This window comes from Pipistrellus hanaki (assembly GCF_964339955.1).
Source record: "Pipistrellus hanaki genome assembly, chromosome: X".
NCBI classification, from domain to species: Eukaryota; Metazoa; Chordata; class Mammalia; order Chiroptera; family Vespertilionidae; genus Pipistrellus; species Pipistrellus hanaki.
The window spans coordinates 69415271-69433393 of NC_140524.1; the positions used below are offsets into that span (position 1 = coordinate 69415271).

Here is an 18123-nt window from a genome sequence, read left to right on the forward strand (position 1 = left end):
GGTGGATCCAGGGAGGGGCTGGATCTTGCCTGGTCTTATCTACTCTGCTGAGAAAGCTAGGTATATCAACGCAGTGAGTAGTTTTTCTAAAACATCACTTCGTGTATATCCTCTCCATTTAAAGGCTATCGAAGACCACCCTATTGCAAAAACAAAAACCAAAATATTAAGTTCAGACTTCTTAACATGGTTTATATTATTAATAGAAGCTAACACTTATATGATACCAAGAACATTCTAATTTATTTTTCCAACTTTAATAATTACATCCTCAAACCTTTGAGGTCGTTATAAATTATCCTTATTTTATATATGAGGAAACTGAGGCAAGGGACGTCGGATAATTTTCCTAAAGCCACACAGTTTGTGAACTCAAGATATGGGATTAAAATGCTAGCTGCATGGCTCTAGTGCCATGGTCTTAAATCACCTTATAACATTGCCTCCATAGTGTTCTTCATCATCTGCCATCTGAATGACCTTTGTAGCCTTATTATTTTCTCATCTCCACCCAAACACTGACATTTTGGCCACATCAAACTATTTGATGTTCCCTAAACACACCTCTGTCCCTTTTCACATGTTATTCTTCCCATGGACCACTCTCACTACCCCCTGCTATACCTTCTTGGTAAACTCCTGTTCATCATTTTTTTCCCCTTGCTGTTTATTGTTGTTTGCTAAAGTGCAAATATATTTTTGTAATTCCTGGTTTGCCCTGAAGTGAGACCCCATTGCCTATAAGATATACTCAGCTTTCTCAGCACAGTAGACAAGACCCTGTAAGATCCAGCCCCTGTCTACCCTACTAGTATCTTTTCATTTTCCACTTCACAATTCACATGACACCCATATCAAATGACTTGGAGTTTTCTAAACACACCATTCGGTTTCAAGCTTCTACATTTTTGTCCACGTTTTTCCTTCTAATTGGAATCTCCTGCTTACCTGAAGGATTTCTGCATATGCTTTAATACTCAGTGCAATCATCTTCTCTGTGGTGAAGTCTTCCTTTCTATGCCCTTTCTTTTCCTTCCCTTCTCTCTCCATTGTAGCATTTATCACACCACTGCACAATTTTTTTTTTAAAACACAGCTGTCTCCTTCAGTAACCTATTTGTGGGGAATGACAGTATCTTTATCTCTTTAAAGTTTATTCTAGCCGAAACCGGTTTGGCTCAATGGATAGAGCGTCGGCTTGGGGACTGGAAGGTCCCGGGTTCGATTCCGGTCAAGGGTATGTACCTTGGTTGCGGGCATATCCCCAGTAGGGGGTGTGCAAGACACAGCTGATCAATGACTCTCTCATCGATGTTTCTAACTATCTCTCTCCCTTCCTCTCTCTCTATCCCTTCCTCTCTGTACAAAATCAATAACAAAATAAAAATTAAAAAAAAGTTCCGAGAAGAGACCATTGCAAGGTCAAGTACCAGAGAGCACCCCGGGACCCAGTCCTCCCAGCCAGGTGTTTGCCCTTCGCGTTGGGAGGACTTGTTTTAAAATGAATAAATAAATAAAAAATAAAGTTTATTCTGACTTGTACCTATCACATAACAGGACTTCTGAAGTATGTGTTGAATGCATGAATTTTAATAGCCCAGTGCCTTGCACAGTACTGGGACACAGCAGGTGTTCCATAAATATTTGTTTAGTTAACAAATAAATGCTTAAGCCCTTTTCTCACTGCTATGTGCTTTCTTTCTATGTATTTTCCTACTTCTTCAAACAGATATTTTAGTGGGAGTCACCAGTGTCTATGAGCCAGCTTATGCATCTATTTTATAAACTAAAGATTTACTTTGAAGGGAATAGCATTACTTAGGGAAACATAGCTAGAGAAGAGAGGCTGGATGAAGCTGAGAAAAGCAGAGAAGGGTAAAATAGTTGCCAGCATCTAACAGGCTTGAGTATGTAAAGGTAGCTCTATAGATATGACTAAGTATATCTGGGGCAATGATTCCTAAACTTGAGTGTCAAGATTTTTAGGATAGAATTCTAAATGGGTCTCTGCATATCTTATGAGTATAGGACATGACTGCCTATGCTCCAGACTATCTTTTCAAGTGAACAGACTTCGAAGATAGAGATAGTACCTCCCTCCAGAAAAAGGGACAGGTTTATTTCTGTCTCATATAATAAAAGATAACCTTTCGAGTAAATAACAGGCATACTGACTTTCCATTATAAAAGATTCAGGTGCTCTGACCTTGGTGTTCTTCTGTAACATAACACAATGCATGTGCCTTCATCACTTGTCCCTCTTTATGTCATACTGTGAGAATTAGGATATGGGAAACTGACACACATGCTAATATTCTGACCACTGGTATTGTTAAGTAATAATAATAATAACTATATAATAAAATAATAATAATAATTCCTGTCTCTGATCCAGGAATTTCTCCAATATCCATGAAGCCATGTCAAACTAACTTGTTAACTTGCAAGTTAGTAGAATCTCTAATCCTTCATAGTTATTGACAAGAATCACCTAGAGACTTTGTTTAAAATGTAGGTTCCTATGCCTTCCCTTAGAGTATTATTTGATAGTTCTAGAATGAGGCCCAGTAAAATGCATTTTTTGATAAGTGATTTTGATGTTGGAGGTCCTTAGATCTTCCTTGAGGAACACCATCTTCAGGATTATGCTCACTTAGATTTGACTATGGACAGAAGACAACACTTCCATATCTCATTAACAGAGGTAATCATAGATTGCATGTGAGCTCCATTGACAAATTTTCTGGTTCTTTTAAAAGAAACCATTAAAATAGAAAATACCCACTCACTCTAAGCAACATATAAGATAAACTTATGTACTGGCTAGAGTAAAATGAAAAGAAATAAATACATAAGAATAAACTCATACCTTGTTACTATGCTAAGTTGTTTAATCACTGTATAAACTAAACCTGAGCTTTTCTTTCTCCTCTGAGAAAAAGTAGGAAGTGGTTCTTACATTCATATTAACTCTTTATTAAACTGGTTCCCCCAGCTTGAGATTCAAGGAATATTTACTGAATACCTGTTAGTATTGAACACTTTTTAGAAATACGGTGATGAATGAGACAAAGTTCCTGCTTTTTGGAGTTTATATTCTCTACTGGAAGGACACAGACACTGAGCCTATAGACAAATACCTCACAATCTTTCAGATGATGAAGAAACTAAAACAAAGTAATGCGATACAGAATGACTTGCTAAGTATTGAGGGACATTTTAGCTATAGTGGTCAGAGAAGGCCTTTCTGAGGAGGTAACATTTGTGTTGAGATCAGACTAAAGGAGACTACCTACTAGAAATGTGCCCATTTGTAGAAACTGAAGAAACATAAAGTCTCTTTAGCCTTCATGGTCAGCTTCACCAAGCTCCTGTCAAGCCTGAAAGCATAAGGAGCTGAAGTTCAGAATTAACCAGCTGCCCTAAGGATGTGATCTAGAGTGTGTGAGGGAATCTCTAGTATGAAGAAATGGGCTTCATTTGACACAGATTTATGGGATATATACCTATGTCAAGAATTATTGTAGGCACTGGAAATCATCAGTGAATAAGAAAGACCCTAGCTCTCATGGAGCTTCTAGTGTCTTCTATGGCATTTGCTAGTTTGAAACGTCCACCCAAAATTCTGTGATTATTACCACGGTACAAATAGTATTTCCAGTCCCAAGACTACAAATTGACTCTCAAAAGCAGTGCAAATAAAATCTGAATTAACCCCATCCCCTTGGATTCTGTTTGCAACTTTTAGATTTTTGATCCTCTCCCTTCTTCAGGTTGAAACCTAAAACCCAGAGATTCCCTTCTACCACCACTGCCTGCCAATCTACTGTCTTTAAATTTTTTTTAATTATACATATATATAATTGATTTCAGAGAGGAAGGGAGAGGGAGAGAGAGATAGAAAAATCAATGATGAAAGAGAATCATTGATTTACTATCTCCTGCATGCCTCTTACTGGGGATCGAGCCTGCAATCCAGCATGTGCCCTTGACCTGAATCAAACCCAGGACCCTTTAGTCTGCAGGCTAACACCCTATCCACTGAGCCAAATCAGCTAGGACCTATCTTTTCTCCTGTAAAGTTTCCAGCATGCCTGTTACTGTGGTTATGGCACTGACTCCCAAAACTGCTTCTAGCTTGCTTGCTCATTGTCTGATAATCAAAGCTAAATGAAAACAAAGATGATGGAGGCAGCAGTGCCAGCATCAGCAGCTCCTTTCCAGTGAACAGTTCCTTCCAATCAGGAAAAGGTTGCTCTGGAAACCAGACTTTCCACTTTTAACTTACTCTAATCCCTCTTTTATCAGTTTCTATTACAATTAAATGAAGGTTTCTTTTTTTCTGAGACAATTTTCTCAACTGTTTGTTCACAACCTGCTTTATAACCCAATTAGCCTTTTATTTTTTTTTAAATTTATCTTTATTGTTGAAAGTATTACAGGTATCTCCCCCTTTCCCGCCATTGATCCCTTCTAGCCTTACCCCACTGCTCTAGGCTTTCGTTCACCACACTATTACCCATATATGCATTTAAGTTCTTGGTTAATCTCTTCTCACCAACCCCTGCCTTCACTCTGAGATTCATCAGTCTATTCCAGATTTCTATGTCTCTGGATCTATTTTGTTTATCAATTTATTTTGTTCTTGAGATTCCACATATGAGTGAGATCATGTGATACTTGTCTTTCTCTGACTGGCTTATTTCACTTAGCATAATATTCTCCAGGTCATAAAAAATAATGAATATTAATATATGATACAACAGAGATGAATCTTGAAAATATACCATGTAAAGAAGCCAATCATTAAATACCATATATATGTAATGACCAGAATAAGTACATCTATAGAGACAGAAAGTAGATTAATGGTTGCCTAGGGGGTTGGAAAGAGAGAGTAGGGAGAAATTCAGAGTGATTTCTAATGGGTAAAAGATTTCTTTTGGTGTGATAAAAATGAAAAGTTGATGATGGAATGGTTGCACAACTCTGTGATATTGAAAACCATTGATTTGTGCACTTTAAATAGATAAATTGTAAAGGGAGTACATATCAACAGAACCCTTGTATAAAAATACTAAATTAGATATTTCTGCTTCCAGCCAAGACAATGTCAGAGGTACCAAATTTACACTCCCACTTAAGACATCCCTGGCCCTAAGAAATCCAAACAAAATGTATTAAACAAGCATTTTCAACACACTAGCTATCAGGCAATGAAAAATCATAATTCCCGGAAAGTGAGAAACAAACAAAATGAATCCTAACATTGCCCAGCTTGCTGCTATGAGATCCCAGTGCATTCCAAGTTGAGCAGATGAAGCTGAGAGTCCAAGGACACTACAGTGGCTAGAGTTCATAGGTCACAGTACTGAGGAGGTAAGAGTTGCACAAAAAGACACTTAGAGATCTGCAGATGGTCTTCCTTGAGTATTCAGCAGAATGCTGAATAGTACATGCATGTGAGAAAATTACTCAAAGCCAGGGAAAAGGCCCTATGAATGGATTAAACAGAATGGAACATTCATATGAGGTCATGAACAATGTCTGTTACCACCAGCCAGAATGGAATAACTCATAATTCACAATGCTTTGGGTATAGTACTCAGGAAGGTTTTATCTCAGTAATGGGAAATAATTAGCCTTAGCTTGAGTAGTATTTCAGATTCACATATTAAATCATAAAACCAAGAGCTCTAAGAGTCAAACTTTTCCCAAATAACATAACTGCATCCCAGAGCAAACTTCAAGAAGATTTTATATAGGAATACAAATATTTTATGTAAGAATACAAATATACCCAGCACACAACATAATAAAATTCACAATATCTGGCATCCAATCAAAGCTTACTGGGTATGCAAAGAAGCAGGAAAACACAACCCATAATGAGAATAATTGGTCTATTGAAAGGAGCTTAGAACTGACACAGATGTTGCAATTAGTAAAGAAGGACACATGAAGATATTATAACTGTATTACATATGTTCAAAGAATGAACTAGAGATATAAAAGATATAAAAATACCCTAATTGAACTTCTAAAAATAAAAAAACTGTAATTGTTAGATGAAAAGTATACTTCATGAGTTAACAACAAATTACACATTGCAGAAAAAAAGATTAGTAAACTTCAAGGCACAATAGAAACTATCCAAAATTAAACACATAGAAAAAAGATAATTTTGAAAAGTTAAAAGAGCATGAGTGAACTTTGGGACAACTTTAAGCAATATGATACAGGTATAATTGGAATCCTTGAAAGTTGGGGTGGAGCCTAGAAAAATATTTGAAAAATTAATGGCCAAAATTTTCTAAATTTGATGAAAAATATAAACTTCCAGATTCATAAGCTCAAAAAAACTAAATAAATATAGAAAGAAAAGAAAAACAAGCCAAGACTCATCACAATTAACTTGCTCAAAGCAATTGATAAGGAGAAAATATTAAAAACGGTCAGAGGGGGAAAATGAATACAATAAATGCAGAAAATTTTTAACAGCCAAGGGGAAAAGAACACATTACATTCAAAGGAACAAAGAATGAGAACAGACTAGTTATCATAAATATGCAAGCAAATAGTCTGTGGAGCAACATAACTAAAGTACCAAAAGAAAATCTGTCAATCTAGAATTCTTTGTCCAATAAAAATATCTTTCAAAAATGAAAATGAAATAAAAACTTTTCAGACATACAAAAGCCAAACTAATTCATCACCTATAGACCCTCACTACAAGAAATACTAAAATAAATCTTTTAGGAAGAAGTAAAAGGATACCAAATAGAAATATGAAATGAACCAGAAGGAATAAATAGCACCAAAAATGGTAATTACATGCATTAATATATAATATTTTATCATTTAATTCTAATGAAAAGATAATTGAGTATTTAAAATAAAAATGTATTGTGGGATTTCTAACATACTTAAAAGTAAAATGTGGTTCGGCATTATGCTGTACACCAAAAAGGTCATGGGTTCAATCTCGAGCCAGGGCACATGTGGGAGGCAACCAATTAATGATGTTTCTCTCTTACATCGATGGTTCACTCTCTCTCTCCCTTCTCTCTCTAAAATCAATAAAAACCATACCCTTGGTTGAGGATTTTAAGAAAAGTAAAATATATGACAATAACACAAATGTCAAAAGGGGAGAAATAAAATATACTATTTTAAGGTTCTTAAAGTATTTAGGAGGTGGTGCAATATCACTAAAAGGTATGTTGTGATAAGTTAAAGATGTATATTATAAACCCTCAAACAGCCAGTAAAATAACAAAATAGAGTTCTAGCTAATAATCTAGCAAAAACAGTTAAATGGAATCATAAAAAAATACTCACTCCAAAAGAAATCAGATAAAAAGGTGGGGACAAAAACTAGATAGAACAAATAGAAAACAAATAACAGGATAATAGATTTAAGCCCTGGCTGGTGTGTCTTATTTGGGCATTGCCCTGTGCACTGAAAGGTTGCCAATTTGATTCCTAGTCAGGGCACATTACTAGGTTGAGGCTTGGTTCCCAGCAGGGAGCGTGCAGGAGGCAGGAGATTTATGTTTGTCTCTTTCTTCCCCTCCTTTCCTCTCTCTCTAAAAATAAATTATAAAAATCTTTTTAAAAGAAACATTTAAGCCTGACTATGCCAGTATTCATATTATATGTATGCTAGAGACCCAATGCACATAATTTATGCGAGGGGCACATCCTTGCAGCCACAGTGGCTTGCCTCGGCCCTTGAAGCTGTAGCAACTGCCTCAGCCCTCACAGCCCCAGCTTCATCCAGAAAGTCATCCAGAAGAACATCCAGAAAGTAATTCAGCTATCAGGTCTAATTAGCATATTATTCTTTTATTATTATAAACTAGTGGACCAGTGCACAAATTTATGCACATTGAAAGAAAATTAATTAGAAGAAATATTTTAATATCGCTATTCACCCTTTCTCTATAATAGAAGTGTCAACCAAATTCACTATCAACAATGACAGATCAAACACACAGGTGCAATTGGTGCCAATGAGAGCTTATATGTATCACACATGCGACTTTTATGGATATAGAACAAACTTGTTTATCAGACCTGCTTTCTGATGTAGCTAAACTTTTTCCAACCCAGTGAAACACCCCAACTTCTCTTTCAGGTAATTGTCAGCAACACAGCAGTAAATATCAACATGGAACAGATTATTATTGTAGATTACGCAGGAAGAACAAAGGGTAAAATATTTAATTGCAGCAGTGTTTGACTATATTCTGTGCAATGAGAAAACCTGAAGTCATTTTCAGGTCCACCATTGCTTACTTCTTTTCAGTCAGGTCAAGTTTCTAAATCTCCATTTTCCAGCTAATGAAAAGAAAATAGGATTCCACTGAGTCTTCTATCTACCTACTCCAGGACTTCAATGAGGATCAAATGAGATGAGGCACAGGAAAACACTTCACAGACATTTGGTTAAAGTGTAAAATGTTTCCACCTGGCTATAAAGCAAGTCGTGTTCCTAGGCTGAAGAAACTCCAAGGAGGCTAGTCTCTAGGGAGAGGAAGCCAGGCATTGCTACATGACATCATTACTATTACTATTTCCGGGCTGGGCTGGGCTGTGGGCAGCATCGGCTGCGATTTAGTGAGGTGTCACTCAGGGGTAGTAGTGGAGCCTGTGTCCCACTTGGGGAACACCAAGTGTTGCTTGGTGGGTGCCACGTCCGCAGTGCCATTTCTCTGTAAATGGCCAGTGCGTGTCACAGCAGCTCCTGCATTGAACATCTGCCCCCTGGTAGTCAATGTATATTATAGCGACTGGTAGCATGGTTCAACACTTACCGTGTTTCCCCCAAAATAAGACATCCTCCGAAAATAAGACCTAGCGCATGGAAAGATAAGACATCCCCTGAAAATAAGACCTAGCGCAACTTTGGGAGAAAAAATTAATATAAGACACTGTCTAATTTTCGGGGAAACAGGGTAGCATATTAGCCTTTTATATATATAAATGTTTGAAGCACTCCAATCACAAGGTAGAGAATGTCAGGTTGGATAAAATAGCAAAACCCAATTGTGATTACTATTTCTAATGTTTTTAAACAATACCATTGTTTACTTACTATGATTATTAGTTATTCTAATTAGGTTGATTTTGTGTGTGTGTGTGTGTGTGTGTGTGTGTGTTTACCCTTTAGAGCTTGCATTTCTTTTTTTATAAATTTGAATGTGGTAAGAACACAACATGAAATTTAATTTTTAACAAATTGTTTTTGAAAACGAAAAGTATAATACATATTTAAGGTGAACAACAGGATGATTTGATATATGTGTACATTGTTAAATGATTATCACAATCAAGCTAATAAACATATGCATAACCCCTCAGTTACATTTTCTGATGGTGAGAACACTTAATATTTATTCTCTTAGCAAGTTTCAAATATGCATTATTATTAATTACTAGTGGCCTGGAGCATGGATTCATGCACATTGAAAAGAAATTAATTAGAAGAAATATTTTAATATTACTATTTGCCCTTTCTTTATAATATAAAGATGAAAGATAATTAGTAAGATGTATATGAAAATAATATGTAAATTTATTAATAAATAAACAATAACAGCATGATATAAAAACAAAGGCATGATATGAAAACATTGATAAAAACAATGACTGATAAATTGATTAAACTTATTCTAATATCTCCCTGTACACCATAGTAAGAGTAAAAACACTTTCAGAGTGCTTAACTAATTTCCCTGGTGAGGAAGTATTTACAACTTTAACTTTAATGTCACATGCTCTTTGAACTTGAGAGAAAGCAACATATAACTGACCATGTCCAAATATTCCTACTCCGTCTAGAGTTTGTACTTGTGATTTATTAATACTCATTGCAAATGCTGACATCACGAATCCATTTAAATGGGAGGCCAGTGTCAGATGGGGCAAATCAATTCATGGAATCAGAACAACCTCTCCTTCCACTGATCCTGCTAATACTTCAGCTTCGATTATGCTAGATCACAATCTTTTAATAATAAATCTAGTACCATTAGTAAACCATATTTACTATTATGATTCATCAGGAGCATGGTTATTGCACCTACTTTGCCTACTTTCAATTTTAACTTATGATACAACATTCCTGAAGGAATAATACTATTTAAAAATTCGATGGGAAAAAAATTTTTTGGCATCATCCATTGAATCGATGGAATCATCACTCAAATAGGTGTGAAAATCTCCATCAAGTATATCCAAAATTTTTTCATTTAATCTATGAATGTGCTCATTTTTAGGACAAAGAATCACACATAGATATGTTTTTAATATTATCTATAGATATACTATTTGCAAAGGTAGCTTCAATAATAAGTCCATTACAAATTATTTCATGGGGGATTTTAATAATATCCATTCCTGAATGAAAATGACTATCAAGCTTGCCATCTCCAAGTTTTACTAACCATTTGCTATAAGCAGAATCCTCTGATCTCATATTTGTTTTAAGAGACAACTGTTTGAAACATCCCCAAACACTACAGTACTTTAAACTCATTTGTACTATGGCTGATCACATAGCATTGCAACACAACACTGAGACATTGTAGAAAATCCCCTCCAAGAAGGAGAACTTTCCCACCAAATGCAACAAAAACAACCAAATTCACAATCAACAATGGCAGATTGAAACACACGTGTGCAATTGGCATCAGCAAGAGCTTTATATGTATTGTGCATGCACAAGTCAACATTTATTTTTAAATTGCCAGTGTGCATCATATGTACCAACCAAATGGTTGGTTGGATAGATGGCCGGATGTACAGTTGGTCACTTAGCCTTTTATATATATAGATGTCACCCCAATATATTAAATTAGAGTGTATTAAAAATCTTACTACCTCGCCAAAACTGGTTTGGCTCAGTGGCTAGAGCATTGGCCTGCGGACTGAAAGGTCCCAGGTTCGATTCCGGTCAAGGGCACGTACATTGGTTGCGGGTACATCCCCAGTAGGGGTGTGCAAGAGACAGCTGATCGATGTTTCTCTCTCGCTGATGTTTCTAACTCTCTATCCCCCTCACTTCCCCTCTGTAAAAAATCAATAATATATATGTTTTTTAAATCTTACTTCCTAAATCAACCATATTTTCATTTGGAAATATTTTTTTCCTTCTAGGCTTTTCATATACATCTTTTAAGTATAACACATGTTATCTTATATCCTACTTCCTCACTTAACAGTATATTTCAGAATAACCTACTATTAGAAGTGGGAGAAGAGGCCCCAGCAAAGGCAACAGAAGAAGTAATTAGCAAAGGAGAATAATTTAAGGGGATAAGTGGCATTAGACTTATTGTTGGCCTTGTGAAAATACAGACATGTGTACAGATGACCAGTTTTTAGCTTGGTGACAAAAGGAAGGAGAAGAACAGAATCTCAAAGTGATTATTGGATCCAGGGAAGGTTTTTAGAATGAGAAATATTGTGTATGTTTATAGACAGAGGAAGGAAGAAGAGAGGGAGAAATTGAACATGTTGACAGGATATAATTCATGGAGCACAGTCTTTATAGAAGTAGGAGGGGTTGGGATTCAAAGCTGGAAGCAAGACATTTTTTTTCCTCTGACATAGGAGAGAAAGAGAAGAGACTGGGTAAGGGAGGAAGTTAAAGTAAATCATGCTGGAAGATAACTAGAGGATCTACCAATTAAAGTAGAAAGTGAAGTCAAGATTATTTCCTGAGAGTGAGGGGTATTAAAGTGGAGCAGGGACTTTCGGAAGTGAATAATGTTTTGATTAAGGCAAGAAGTCAACAAGATTGTAGGACAAACTAATGGATAACTAGTCCAGTTCCTCGTTTACAGATGGGGAGTTGAGGATCAGTTTAAGACAGGTGTGTCAATTATACAGCTAGTAAGAGCAAAGCTGGGACATGAACCTGGGTCTTCCAACCACCGTCCAACTCAGGAAAACAAGTTTAATAATTTCCTTCTGATCTATTCCATAGGAGGGACTTCCCCCTGTGTAGCTTGAAATAGAACAGAGCAAAACCCAGCAGCAGTTTTATTCCAGCTGCCAGCATGCTTCAAAATCTGCATGCTGGCTGCCCTCTCTCAGAGAGTCATCTCAATGGGCAGTCCCTGGTCTAGAATATTGAAAAGCCAAGTATAGGATTTCAGATAAAGGTTGGAAGTCTTTTACCTTAATCATCTAGACAATGTTCCTCAAAAGAGCTTCTTTGCTTTTAATAAAAATGAAATGGAGGCTAGCAAAAAAATTGGAAATGGCCTAGGATGACAAACACTAGGGACATGGTTTAATAGGTGATGATCCATCAGCAGTAGGGACTATTATACAGTCATTAAAATGATAACTATTAAGATTATGGGAATAAAAATGTGCTTATAAAAACATGGAATTAAAAATGGCATTATACCATAATTGCAATATTTAAACATTACTTGTGTTCATTGATAACATTCAGAAAAGGAAACTTGTTCATGTGATGGAATTATAAATGTTATAATTTTTAAATGTTATTTATTATTGTTCTAACATCTATTAAAATAAACATTGATTAAATAAATAATATATCTTCTGGAAAAGAAATATTTTCACAGTTGCTGAAAATAAATGTTTTCTATTGTTGGGTTAATTTATATAAAGACAAGGAAGGGAACCTAATCCAATGAAATGCTCAACTTCTTTAGCATAGTAAGCAGAGGCATTCAGCAGCAACATATCTTCTGATTTTTACAGGCAGGTTTTCTTGGTACCTCTCCTTTAGCAATACCCTTTTTTTCGCTTTTTCCCTCCCTGCATTAGAAGCAGATGGCAAGAGCTAGTAGATTTTAAAGGGTAGCCCAGAGAGAGAAGATACTCTCATATTAGGCTCCTTGGTGTTGGGCCAGCACTTGTTTTATTTATCACTTTAACTTTATTTTTAACTTATTCTAGAAAGTGCACTTCATAAAAGGAAAAAACAAAATCATATTTATCTGTAATCCCAACACAATTTTTTCTGGTGATATGTTTTTACAGAGTTATAATTAAAATGTCTATACAATTGTGTATTCTATTTTTGCCCTTTAACTTCTTAACTTTATTGTATTTAGGCTTTTCTAAGTTTATTGCAGTTCCCAGAATTGTGATTTTTATTGTCTACATAATATTCTATTCAATCTATGTGTCTTTTTTTCTTACTAAACTTAACCACCCTAGCTCCTTTTCGCTAATAACATTTTTTGAGATTATGCACAATGGCATGTACAATGTATTTGTATATATAGTTTTCCCCTTCCTTTGAATAATTACCTTAGTGATAAATTACCAGGAGTGGAATTACTATGTGAAAAGGCATGAATATGTTTTATGATTTCTGATTAATATTGCCAAATTCCCCTTCAAAAGAATTGTCATAATTTATCTTGCTGCAGGAACAGTATGAAGATAGTTTCTTTATTCTTTCCCTCCAAGCCAAACCAGCATTGTGTTTGATAATATTTGCTACTTTAATAAGTATAAAATGACTATTGTTCTTTAGTACCAGTGTCATTGAATGTTCTAAATCAAATCATCCAAAAACCAGAAGGAATCTTAGATCTGGGTTTAAATCTGGGTCACCCCTTAACCTTATTCCAGTGCTCCCTCCCCCCCCCCGCCTATTTTTCTGTATATATTGTCTGTTTCATACCTTTTCCAGCTGTTTAATCATATCGGTTGCTGGAGAGTGGGGAGGGGAAAGAGACAACTACAAAAACATTCAAGTTATTCCATGCCACATGTTTCTCTTTTTTTAAATATATTTTTTTATTGATTTCAGAGAGGAAGGAAAAGGGAGATAGAAACATCAATGATAACAGAGGATCATTGATCTGCTGGGATCAAGCCCACAAACCAGGCAAGTGCCATGACCCAAATAAAAGACCATGACCCCTTGGTTCATAGGTCAACTCTCAACCATTGAGCCATGCTGCATGTTGCTCTTTTGTACTAGAAAGGAAATATCAGGATGCCAGATATATACAAGTTGTTTATGAAGGGAGGATAAAAAAGGAAAACTGATGAGTACTGCCTAAGAATGGAGAAAATCACCAATGGTAAGACCCGCGGGAGATCCATCCAGTATCGCTGGTACCTGTTGTTTTCTGTTGAGGCTGCCACCTGCTCTACACTTCTGCTTGCCAAGGGGCTGATGGAGCTATGCAAGAAAGTGTTCTACAGCACTCAACCTGAATATTGGGCTTTCAGGGAGAGTTCCCTGATGGCAAGGTTCCATGAGGCTACCACAAGGTGTCCCTGCAAGAGCATCCAGACAGAGTATGTGGAGGATGCCTCCCAACACATTCAGGTCCTCGGGAAAGTCTATTCCATTCTGAGTGACAAAGAGCAGAGAGCAGGATATGAGGAACAGTTAACAGTGGACTAGGATTCTCATGTGCTCAACCAAGATTATGACTGGGAGGGATATTGGTACACACTCTTTAAAAAGATACATCTAGAAGACATTCAAGCAAAGACATACAAAGGTTCTGAGGAAGAACTGGTTGATGTTAAACAGGCTTATCTGGACTTCAAGGGGACATGGATCCTTTCCTGGAGCTTGTGCTGTGAGTGCATATACAGAGGAACCCAGGATAAGAACCATTATTCAATAAGCCATTGATATTTTGACATATAATACCCTGGTCAAAGAATCAAAGCGCAAGATGAATGTAAGGACAAGGAGGGCTCAGGAAGAGGCTAAAGTAGCAGAAATGAGCAGAAAGGAGTTGGGATTTGATAAAGGAGTAGGTAACTTGAAGGCAGTCATTCAGTTCAAACAAAAGGATCAGCAAGTTCTGGAGAGTGTTTCTCAGTGGGTTGACCATTGTGTTCAGGTTTGATTCCATACAGGGCACATGCCCAATTTGTGATTTGGTGAGTATGGGAGGCAACTAATCCATGTTATCTACCTCTCTCTCTCTCTCTCTCTCTCTCTCTCTCTCTCTCTCTCTCTCTCTCTCTCTCTCTCTCTCTTTCTCTCCCTCTCTCTGCATTTTTGCTGCTGCCCTGAGTTGGATGATAGTTTTGTGTGCTAGGTTTCTTAAATGGCCCACTGGGTCAGCCCCCCAAGTCACCTTAGGTGGACACTCTTGGTGCACCCCTTTGTGGTCTGTGTGTACAGCCCTGTTATAGTTAAGTCTTGATTGTTGTTGGTATTACTGGGAGGAATTGACCTCCAGGCCAATTGGCTATGTATATCAGCTGTGTTTATGCTGTGAGACCTTATGTACTGGAGACAAGCCTTATAGGACCAGACTTGCAAAATTTCAAAAGCCTCTGTGCTCAGCTTAGATGGGGCAGAGTCTCAGGGCTGAGCAGACATTCTTAGCTTCCTGTCAGCCCTGCCCTTGCAAGTGTGCATCCAGACCTCTGCTTTCCTTGGCTTCCCTGAGTTTCCACCTGACAGTACATATTCCCCCAGGCTTGCATGGAACTAAGGTTCAGTGCAGTTGGAACTGGGGTTCAGTGCAGTCAGGAGCTTCCGGCTCCCTTCCACTAGGGAGAGCTAGTGGCAATTAGCAGTCAGTCTTCTCTGAACACACTTTTGCATGTGCCTCCTGACCCCTGCCTGCAATGGCTTTCCCGAATCTCTGAGTCTCTGAGTCTCTGAGTCTTGGAGTCTCTGAGTCTCCTTGTGCCTTTCTTTCTACCTGACAGTCCAGACTCCCCTCGTATGAGCCTGGATCCACAGGGTTTTGCCCGGAACGGGGTTCAGTGCAGTTGGAACTGGGGTTCAGTGCAGTCTGGAGTTTCTTTCCCTCTCCTGCCAGAGAAAGCCAGCCAGGCACTCAGCCGCCCTTCCTCTATGTGTGCATGTCTCTGTATCTCAGCCCCTTGCAGATCCTCTGATTCTCCGTGAGCTTTTCTCTTTCCTTCTAGTTGTAGAATTTCCACTTAGCCAGATTTCCTGTGGTTCTGGATGATGTTTGTTCTGTCTTTTAGTTGTAGTTTTGAAATTGTTCGAGGCAGCAGTTTTGGTGTTTACCTATGCAGCCATCTTGGTTTGTTCTGGGCGCTCCCTTGTAGGTAACTAACTGCTTTAAAGAATTTCTCTTTGTCTTTAACCCTTAGCATTTTAATTTTGATATGCCTTTGGATTCCTCTTGTTTGAGACTGTCTGCACTTTCTGGATTTGTAAGTCTATTTCTTTTACCAAGTAATAGGTTTCCAATATTTTGCTCTCTTTCTTCTTCTTCTGGCACCCACATAATGTGAATGTTGATGTGCTTAAAGTTGTCCCAGAGGCTCCTTACACTATCTTCATATTTTTTTATTCTTTCTTCTTTTTTATCTTCTGTTTTTTGCTTCCTAATATTCTAAGTCATTGATTTGATTCTCAGAATCCTCTCCTCTACTGATGAATCTTTATAAAGTATTATTTATTTAAGTTAGTGTATGCTTAATCTCTGACTGTTCTTTTTGTGTGTCTTTGAAATTCTCGTTAAGATCCTTTAAAAAAAAAACTTTATTGTTGAGAGTATTACAGATGTCCCTCTTTTTTTCTCCCAATTTTCCCACTCCAATCAGTTCCTGCCCCACTGCAGGCCTTAACCACCTTAAAGTCTGTGTCCATAGGTAATGCATATATGCATATAAGATCTTTGTTTAATTTCTTCCTGTCCCCCACCCTCTTCCCTCTAACAATTATCAGTCTGTTCCATTTCCATACCTCTGATTCTATTTTATTCACCAATTTATTGTTCATTAGGTTTCTTATTAATTTATTTTGATTTTTAGATTCAATTATTAATAGATATGTATTTACTGCCTTTTTATTATTCATATTTTAAAATATATATTTTATTGATTTTTTACAGAGAGGACGGGAAATAGAAAGTTAGAAACATTGATGAGAGAGAAACATCGATCAGCTGCCTCCTGATACCTCCTACTGTGGATGTGCCTGCAACCAAGGTACATGCACTTGACTGGAATTGAACCCAGGACCTTTCAGTCTGCAGGCCAATGCTCTATCACTAAGCCAAACCAGTCAGGCAAATTGTTCATATTTTTAATCTTTTTTTTCTTCTTCTTCCTCTTCTTAAAGAATACCTATAAATATTTTATATAATATTGGTTTGGTGGTGATGAACTCTTTTAGCTTGTTCTCATCTGTGAAGGCCTTTATCTGACCTTCAATTATAAATGATAGCTTTGCTGGTTAGAGTAATCTTGGTTATAAGTCCTTGGTTTTCATAACTTTGAACATTTCTTGCCACTCCCTTTCGGCCTGCATAGTTTCTGTTGAGATATCAGCTAACGATCTTATGGGTGATCCCTTGTAGATAACTAACTGCTTTTCTCTTGATATTTTTAAGATTCTCTCTTTTTGGTTAGCCCTTGGCATTTTCATTATGATGTATAGTGGTGAGGTTCTCTTTGTGTTCCTCTTGTTTGGGACTCTCTGTGCTACCTGGACTTGTAAGTCTATTTCTTTCACCAGAGAGGGGAAGTATTATGTCATTAGTTATTCAGACAGGTTTTCAATGTCTTGCTCTCTATCTTCTCCTTTTGGCATACCCATAATGCAAATGTTGATATGCTTGAAGTTGTCTGAGAAGCTCCTTACACTATCTTCATATTTTTATTTTTTTATTTATATTCTTCTGATTTGGTGTTTTTTGCTTTATATTTCAAATCATTGATTCGATTCTCAGAATCCTCTCCTCTACTGCTGGATCTTTGTAAATTAGTCTTTATTTCAGTCAGTGTATGCCTAATTTCTGACAGGTCCTTCTCCAGGTCTTTGGCATTCTTACTAAGATCCTTGAACGTCTCACTAAGTTCCATGTAGGTCTCATGAAGATTCTTAAGTAACCTTATAACAGTAGTTTTGAACTCTATACCAGTAGTTTGCTTTCTTCCATTTCTTTCAATTGTGACATGTGTCTTTGTCTCCACATTTTGATTGCTTCCCTGTGTTTGTTTCTATGTATTGGGTACAGCTTCTGTTTCCTTGAGTTGGTACAGTAGCTTTGTGTAGTAAAGTGGCCTTTTATTGATAAGTTTGGGCCTCCCTGACCTAGGTGCAGTTTGTTTGAGAGATTTTAGCAATGTCTGAAGCCTGAGCTTGGTCATGCTATTCATATT

The 18123-nt window shown here is 37.0% G+C and overlaps 1 pseudogene across 1 annotated transcript in view; it reads left to right on the plus strand.

Moving 5' to 3' along the window:
- Positions 1-14068: 14068 nt before the first annotated feature.
- The window catches only part of LOC311615473 (dnaJ homolog subfamily C member 9-like), a 32684-nt pseudogene continuing 28629 nt past the window's right edge, over positions 14069-18123 (plus strand). Inside the window, exons 1-2 of the transcript in view lie at positions 14069-14087; positions 14270-14307. The product of the transcript in view is annotated as a dnaJ homolog subfamily C member 9-like (transcript). The remainder of the gene's footprint in view (positions 14088-14269; positions 14308-18123) is intronic.